Here is a 9,248-nt window from a genome sequence, read left to right on the forward strand (position 1 = left end):
GTCACTAATCATTATAGATCACAGTTCTTCACAAAGTAGACGGCTGAGATAAAAGTGAAATTCACTCAAGTATACATGGGCATTAAGATGAGAGTTTTGTTTTGTTTTGTTTTGTTTTTTGCGGTACGCGGGCCTCTCACTGCTGTGGCCTCTCCCATTGCCGAGCACAGGCTCCAGACGCGCAGGCTCAGCGGCCATGGCTCACGGGCCCAGCCGCTCCGCGGCATGTGGGATCTTCCCGGACCGGGGCACGAACCCGTGTCCCCTGCATCGGCAGGCGGACTCTCAACCACTGCGCCACCAGGGAAGCCCAAGATGATAGTTTTTAACCTGAAAACATCAACTAGGAAATGTTGTTTCAGTGGAAAATTAAGCATGTTGACATGATTTCCTGTGCTGTATTTCTAACATAGGCAAAGAGAGATTTGGAGAGATTTCCTTAAAGACTGGGTACTCTTTAAATAGGTTGTTAAAAAGTTATCAAAGAAGGCAATTTAGGTGATACAAACTCTACGTAACACTTCATGAAATAGGCAGCCTATTCAGAGAACTGCAAAATGGAGCAGAAGGCAGAAAGCTTTTATAGCGTAAAGAATAAAGAATAAGGACGAGGGCTTCCCTGGTGGCGCAGTGGTTGAGAGTCTGCCTGCCGATGCAGAGGACACGGGTTCGTGCTCCAGTCTGGGAAGATCCCACATGCCGCGGAGCAGCTGGGCCCGTGAGCCATGGCCGCTGAGTCTGTGCATCCGGAGCCTGTGCTCTGCAACGGGAGAGGCCACAACAATGAGAGGCCCGCGTACCGCAAAAAAAAAAAAAAAGAATAAGGACGAAGAAAATAGAAAATATCTGATTGGCTAGAGTCACACAGACAACCTTGTTTGGGATAAGAAGGGACAAGGAAATAATATAGAGCCCAGAGTTGGCTTGGCATTTTGGAGACTGGCTGACTGGATATACTATAGCACAGTATAATATACTGTATTATATTTCTGGTCAAGTGGAGCGTTTACAGGGACATGAAAGTTATCTAAGTTTCAGTTGGCTGATGTGGTATCCCTGGGGCAGGACTGGCTCCATCTTGGGCCTAGAAAGTTATTTCACCAAGGTAAATGTTTAAACATTCTTTGCTTTGTGATTTGATCATTTTTAAAGAGCAATTTTCCATTTTGGCTATATGTGAGGACAGGCTATAGCAGAAACTCTGTTTACCCATATAGCTCCTGTGGGTGAATGAGAATACAGACAAACATTCACCCCACCCCACAAGGTCCAACTTGGCCATTTCAGAGGGGTCTGGATTTCAAATCCCATTTGTGCCCTCCGCCGGGGGCCCTTGTGGACAGCACAGCTGTATGCTTCAGCTCTTTTGCCACTAAAGAAATAGAAATCTTCAGTTTAGAAACAAGAAAGCTGAAAGTCCATAAAATCATGAATAATATGAATGGGTGCCAAATGGCCAAAAATTGTTTTTTGGAACCTTCAACTTTCTGGAACCTTGGTTCAACCATCTGGAACCAAGTGATGTTTTGATGCCCCAGAGAAATCTTTTTTCAGACAACCAAAAGGAAGCATGATACTACCCACATGAGAGGATTATACAGACCTGATTCCTTCTGAAAAGAGCATTTTGTTCTAGATGAGATGAATGTAGGGATGATACAGAAAAACTAGAGGAGTCTGAGATACAGATGTTATGTCTGACTTAGATATTTTTCACTCTTCAATAATCTAAATGTTCCATGTTTTCCCTAAAAAAAACCGCTTGCAATTTAACTATAGTTCTATTTGCTTGGGTGAGTTCAGACTGTCCCCTATAAACTAGTGCAATGTCGTTCTCATAGTAGAAAGAATGTTTTTTCTTTCACTCAAAGGATCAAAGTGGACAGCTGGTCTCTGGCCAGTCCCCACATAATGATGCTACCTGATTTTAATCAACTTGCAAACATCTAAGGTATCTACCGTGGAAGACAAAGGGCTCATAGAGTTGACCAGTATCTCACTGGTTCCTAAGGAACATCCTAGAGTACATACATATGGTGTACATAGAGTACACCATACCTGGAGAGTTTATAAATACTTGAACCCCTGGCAGAGATTGTGATTCAAATGGTCTAGGGTGGGATGCCAGCGCTGGTGTTTTCTTAAAGCTCCCTCAGCTGATTCTAACGTAGCCAGGACTGAGACCCTTAGTCTGGTCCTTTGCTTCCGTGTTACCAGACTCCCACACCTGGCGACCTTTGCATTCTGTGAGCTCAGGGCAGAACGGCTCATAAACACTCTTGAAAAATCAGCTGATGGGGATTTCAGCAGGTTCTTCTGCCGCACAGAACTCTGAAACCCTAGGACGCAATAATCCCAGTCCGTGAGGCAGAGCTTGGAGACATGCCCAGAGAGGACCTTCCAGATCAATGCTCCAGACTTTTTGCTGCACTCTCCTCCTCCAGGATGCCAGCTGCGGTGAAAACCTGCAGCAGGCAATGATGAGGTACCTCTGCCGTGATGGGCAAGGTTAGGTTGTACAGTAAGAAGAGATGCTGGACAGGGGGTGGCTCCCCCAGAGTAGCTGTCGGCCTTGCCTGCCATCCCATGCCTGTCCCCAGGGGTCGCTCCCTCCGCCCGTCACGGTGCGCCCTCTTCTGAGGGTCTGCTCAGGCCCGGAGCCAGCAGGAGAGCCAGTTGGGCCCTTCCCTCCTCCTATCCGCTCTCCTCCCCTCCACCCCCTCCACAGGTAAGTGAGGGGGAGGGGAGGGGAGGGCACGCGCGGCCTTGAGGCCCACAACCCCACCCCGCCCCTGAGAAAATCTTTTGGGTGCCCGAAAGGGGGGCACCAACTCCGGCTCGTGGGGCCCTGCCCAAGGCGCGCCTCATCGCCTTCCCCTTTTGTCGAAGTGGCTTCCGCCCGACGTGGCCAGTCTCCCACCTGCCGGGCCTTCCTAGAGCCGCTGGGCCCGGCCTCCCGCGGCCTGACAGCTCCAGCGTGGACCACCGCCTCGGCGCCTCAGCCTGCCCTAGCTGCCTGCCTTCCGGGCACCGCCCTGGCAGAGCTGGTTTTTAAGTCATGGACTTGGGTTGTAAATTACAGCGTGGGCAGCGGGCTCCCGGAAGAGCCAGCATCCCTGCCCCCTGTTTTCCCACCGCGGGCTCTGCACAGAGATTTTGTTTTCTTCTTTTTTTCTGGCCTCCGAGGGGCGGGATTGGGGGAGGAGGGGAGGGGCAGCGAAGGGTTGGCGGCACGGTCGGTAGGCTGGTCTGTGTCCGTTCTGCACCTTCAAGGGGGTGGGGCGCCCCGGAAGGAGGCAGGCTGGCCCGCGCTTGCCCGCCTGCGCTGGGGCACCAGCACACCAGCCCACCGCCCCGCCGCCCCGGCTGCCTCACCACAGACGCCTGTTGCCCACCCCTGTGGAGCCTCAGTGTTTAGGGCGAGGGCAGCAGCGTAGAGACTGTGCCCTGCGCTCGGCCCGACGCCAGAAATGCCAACGCCTGGCCACCAGCAGATCCACGCCGCCACCCTGCGCTGAGGACGCCGGAGGCCATGGGCGGGCTGCCTGTCTGCGGTTGTATTAAGTTGTCTCCGTGTCCCCTCCTCCCTCCACCCCCTGAGTTCCTTCTGCTGTTTTTTCCACCACTTTCCTTCCCTCCTCCTGTTCGCACTCCTCTCTTGGTTCAGCAAGGGTCAAACGGTTACCCCTACCTCCCTATCTCATGGGTCACCAGCTCAGGTCATGTTTCCTTCTCTTTTCCTTTTGTGTCAGGCTGCTTTTTTTCCAAATGTTCCTCCTCTGCCTCCCCTCCCGTTCCTCTCTCCCTCCCCTTCCTTCCTTCCTTCTTTCCTTGGAGCACTGAGCACCATTTGGAAGCTTGAGAAAAACCAAAATTAGAGAGAGAGAGTGTGTGGGGAAAAAAAAAAGAGAAGACATGCTGGAAATATCACAGAAACAACCAGCAGATCCATGCAGGCAGGTCAGGTGGTCGATGAAATTTGGATAAAACACCTTTATAGTTCAAAGCTGATTCCCTGCCTATAATATCAGATCACATATATCTCATGTTCATCATGGTGATGGCCAGTTTGTGTCATCTGTTTTTGTTTTGGACACCAAGTGGACCATGTGGAATCTGCCGAAGTAAGAAGTCCCTGCCCCCTAGTCAATCCTGGCCAATGCCATTTCCACAAATACCTCTTCTTTCATGCACCCACTCACCCACTCAGCCCCTCAGCACCTGCCCCCAGCCATGATTTGCATTAATATTCAAGAAGATTCTGGGAGAAAATAGTAAATAAATTTACCATGTGCTTTGAACACACACAGAGCCAGTGTTCTCACTTGAGACAAATCACTGTGGAGAGGTGTCTGCAAGCAGGTTATTGATTTTCCAGGGAAAACCTCCACATTTTGCTTCTGCATTTCCAGTATCTCAAACCAAAACTGACCAGGCAATCTCCCTCCAAACAAAGGATGGGACTCTGTGTACTCAGTGTCTCTCACATTCAATACAGACAGACAGACAGACAGACACACACACACACACACACACACACACACACACTCATGTGCCTTAAAATTTTGCATTTATTATCATGAAGAACTGTTCTACAAAGTGCAGGAGGTTTTTAATGTCCCTGGCCCACACCCTCCTAAATGCCAGAGGCAGCCCCAGTTGCTGTAATAACCAAAAACACCCTCTTGTGTTTCCCAGTGTCCTCCTGGGGGGTTGTGTCACCCCAGAATGAGAACCATAGCTGGCTCTGTGTTGGGTATTTGCCCTCACTCTTCAGTGCAGTTGTTCTCCATCTAGTGGAGAGTTCAAAACCCCTAATGGCTGAGTGCCACCTCCAGAGATTCTGAGTTAATTGGTCCAAACTGCATCTTAGGCATCAGGAATTTAAAAACTGCCCCAGCTGAGTCTAATGTGCAGCTGAGGTCAACCTTTCCAGGGCCACGTCCACAGGTCTGGGACTCTGCAATGGCAGACCTGGCCAGCATCTCCCGCTTGGGAAGGCAGGCTGGCACAACGTGAGCCAAAGCAGCTGCTCTGAGTCAGGACTAACATTCCACTCCATTCACCTGGCTCCCGACACTGGATCTGACACCCACTTGACCATTCTGTACCCTGACACCTGCCTGCACAGCGATATATGGGTCAGTGAGAAGCTAACTGCTAAATGAAGCAGCCCCCAGCATGTCCTCTCCAGGAGACACCCTAAAAGGGGAAAGGAAAGCTGTGTATACATTTCTTGGCCCAGAGAAAGAAAAAAAACAGGGATCTCAGGCTTGGGAAAGGATCCTTCAGGCTGCCCCAGGCCTTCTGGGGGGCATGATCGCCAAACATGTGCCAGTAAATGTTTCTAGGTAGACCTGTTTAATTACTGCGGCCTTTGGCTACCTGCCACTGGGTTCTGTAATGAATATCTCCTCCTTTGTGGGTCCTGGGAGACTCCACCCCTCTCTTGTTCTCCCTTATCTGGCTGGAGTTTCCTGGGAAGTTTGGTTAGTAGGACAACAAAGATAACTATTTGTCTCAGAAAAATTCTGTTTTGTTTTATTTAAATCTCCCTATCTAAAGGTGCTGTTGTTGCGTTGTTTTAGGAAGTGGACAAGCTTGCATTCTATGGAAGTGAGATAACCTTTCAAGAAGACAGCTGAGAGAGCACAGCTCTGGTTTGCTCCTGGCTCCACGTTCTCTCTTATTTGTATTCAATAATTTATGCCAGAAAATGGGGTGGGGAGAGCCCTGCGTTTGCCACGTTCCGTGATGTTAATACTCCCACCATGGCTGATTTCAAGCTACCGACATTTTAACAACTGGCTATCTTATCTCCTTTCCCATCTTCTCAAACATATACACAATTGGAAGCTCCCTAAGATTAATCAATTTATATCTCCTAGGCACATGATTTCTATACTGGAAATGCACCCTGTGAAAGGGTGGTGGAGTATCTGACCACAACCTGGGATGAAAGATGCTCAGATTCTCTGAGAGGAGACCCTGGGAAGACTGGAAACGGCGTGCTAGCCAGCCATGGACATGGACGTACAGAGGAAAGACTCAGAGGGGGGTGCGGAGATGGAAGTCAAGATGCCATCCGTCCACAGAGCAAGGCACCAAGTTTCAATAAGTTCTCGGGTCTAGTTAGCCCTTTCCTTCTCATTAGAAGCCCAGGTGGTGCAAACATATTTGAAATAATCCAAGGAAGGAACCACAAAACTGAAGACTGAGTTACTGTGGGATCCAGAAGGACTGGGGATGGTGCTTGTTGAGGCCCTGGACAATGTGCCATGACCCTGGGGGATCTATCTGTTCAGCTACATGAGTGCAGGGCCATATGCAAGGAGGGTTTGAGCAGTACAGGGAAGTTTGGCCTTTGTGGGCAGGTACGACTTGATGCTTATGGAATGCCATTTCTAAAGGTTCACTGCATTGCTATTCACATCACACTCTCTTCATAAAATGAGCCAGGGAAAAAGAGAGAGAAAGAATTCACACCCTATTGCAGATATAGATAAAGCAAAAGGCAATATTTACTATGCACCAGGCACTGTTCTACTTTTCACACATTGACAGTTAATCTTCAGGACTGTTCTATGTATGAGTTGGGTGCCGTGATTAAGCCCATTTTACAAATGAGGAAACTGAGGCACAGGCTGCTTTCGTAACTTGCCCAAGTTTACACGCTAATAAGTGGCAGACTGAGATTGAAGCCTGGCAGTATGGCTCAGAGTATGGGCTCCACCATGGAGAGGGTCTCTCCTCTTAATCACTGAGCCCTGGCCATCGGGCGTCCTGGGTGTGTACACATTTTCTTTTTGACTGTGACCCTGAGTGTGGCTCATCAAGAGTCCTGAGAAGCCCGTTCCTGACTTGTGGTGGGGTCTTGCGGGGCCGAGGTACGGTTTGGTTTGGGCTTCTGGGCACTGGCTCTGCTTTTTCCTCCCAGAAGAGAAAGGAGCCTTGCCAACACCAAGTTTACACAAGAACCAGGAGGAGGAATATCTGTGATAGTCCCTTAAACGAAAGTAAACAGATTGCTAGTGTGAGTTCTTCGTGATGAGGCTTAAATAGAGGTTTCCAGGTCAGTCCAGGCTCTGGCAGACCATGTCCTTGCAAGCAGAGTGTCCTACGCCGGATTCTGGGTCAAAGGGATGCTCTACTGATGTACTGCTTCTGCTCCTACCTGCATGGCCTCTCTCTTCTGGAAAACATTAAAATATGAACTTGGCCAATGAAGTTGAAGACTTTATCTAAACTTACATACCCCACCTGGAACACTGAAGTCATAATAAGTATTTGCTGATGAACGAAGGGATGAACTAATGAACAAATGGTGGTTTCCCTCTTCTACCTGGTACTGTTGGGGAGACTCACTGCCAGTGACTCCTACCGGAGAGAGATTCTCCTCCTGGACTACAGATCCCCTTGCTACAGGCCCCTGGCTTTGCTCAGGTTGCTGCCCTTGAGACACTGGCTCCTCGAGACTTTATCCTGTGACTTTGTCCCCACCATGTCCTATGTCCTGCATGTGTGGGGCAGAAACATCAGAGGGCTATCATGTGGCTAAGCCTCAAGGTTTTTCTCATGTTTGAGTCAGGAGGAAGCAAGGCGTGAGGTTCTTCATCCGCAGCCCCATAATCACACGCTCTCCCTCCAGCAAAGGAAAAGAACGCAGCCTCTCCCTCCTTTCATCCTGCCAGTGCTTCATTCAGGAAGGTCAGATTTGACATAATTCAGACTCACGTCCGAGGATTTATTTTATCATGTGAGTCACATTTAAACCCAAAACAGTAATTTCCCCCCGTTTTCTATAAAAAATACTTTCAATTTTTAATGTACTTGTCTCGTTTTGTTTATATTTCCTTCCAAAAGAAAAAATAAAATATAAATCCTTTATAACAATGTATTATCCAAAGGCTCAAAGATTTCATGGACATATTTTCTGAAGAACTAAGAGGCTTTACTGCATACCCAGAAGCTTCCCTGACACACTGCAACAGAAAGGGTCTGGGGATGTTCAAATGAGAAATTATTACTGTACTCTTCCTACCATTTGGCTGAGCTATTTCCTGCCTCTCTATCGAGGAATCGCATTACCCTCCGGGTGCACTCCACCGTTGTTTTAAACAAGCGGAATATTGCCTGGGTCAGAATTTGCAGCTACTAACATGCACGACTGGTCCAGAGCACAGCCCTGACTTGGGAGTGGTGGGACGCAGGGATACACAAACAGAAGTCGTGGCGCAACAAATTACAAGATGCCGCGGATGCATCTCTTGAACTTGACCAGTGACTAATGTTATGAGAAATGGCCACAGAGCTATGCTCATTCTAGGGAAAACTTTTTAATTAAAGCAGAGATTTTCAATAACTCCCATCCTGGGAAGGTCCACTGGGTTTAGGAATGTAAAGTTACTGGGCTAGAAAGGATAGGACACTCCGCTCTAGGCCAGGATCCTTTGTGCTCACGGAGGAGAGAAAAGATGCAAATGATTCAAAGTTTACAACGTGGCTTTATTAAGGCAGGCCTTGGGGTGTGATAGCCAGGGTCCTGACCCAGGGTTTTGGGGACTGGGATCTAGTTCTCTCTCTGCTCATGTCTAACTGGTCAGTCACTGGGCATCTCTGAGGCTGTTTTCCCGTCCAGTATGAGGCATTAGAGTAGCACAGTGCCTGGCACATCACAGACACCTAGTGATTGTGGAGGGAAGGGAGGGAGGGAGGGAAGAAGGAAGAAATGCTTCTCAAGCATTGCTGCAGACTCAAATTAAAATAATACATGACCCCTCACCCTCCTCACTTTCTAAAGCCCCAAGATCCTAATCTAACCCACCATGAGAAGGGGTGGGGACACTGCCCTGGGAACAGTAGCTCTTCAATGAGTTGTGAGTTAGGGAAGGAAAAAGAATCTCAGATCATAAACCAGTTACAGGGCTTATGGTGGGCACATAGTCCCTCCTCCCCCATTTAGTGTGATGGGGTTTAATGCCTCATCCAAGTCCTTTCTGCTTTATCCAGGTTACGCAGTATTTCCCACAGCCCCAAACCTCAGGCTGCTCTGCCCTTCCCGCCCTCCCTCTTGCTTCTGTGTCATGGCCAGAGGACCCTTCTCTAAGAGCTCTTAGTCACCAGGAAAACAATGACCTTGCCTCCTAATACTCAAGTGCATCCTGCTTTAGCAGGAGCAGGCCTCTTCACAATCGCCCAGCTGCCAGACAGCCTCTCCTGCTTCAGAAATGCCCTGCCTAGGAAGGTCA

The 9,248-nt window shown here is 49.0% G+C and overlaps 1 long non-coding RNA gene across 1 annotated transcript; it reads left to right on the forward strand.

The window, feature by feature from the left end:
• Positions 1–3,447: 3,447 nt before the first annotated feature.
• Positions 3,448–7,825, forward strand: LOC132524225 (uncharacterized). Its single transcript, XR_009541828.1, has 2 exons — positions 3,448–3,554; positions 5,589–7,825. It is a non-coding gene; the product is annotated as an uncharacterized LOC132524225 (long non-coding RNA).
• The last annotated feature ends 1,423 nt before the right edge of the window (positions 7,826–9,248 follow it).

The sequence above is a fragment of the Lagenorhynchus albirostris genome, chromosome 8, assembly GCF_949774975.1.
Source record: "Lagenorhynchus albirostris chromosome 8, mLagAlb1.1, whole genome shotgun sequence".
Lineage (NCBI taxonomy): Eukaryota > Metazoa > Chordata > Mammalia > Artiodactyla > Delphinidae > Lagenorhynchus > Lagenorhynchus albirostris.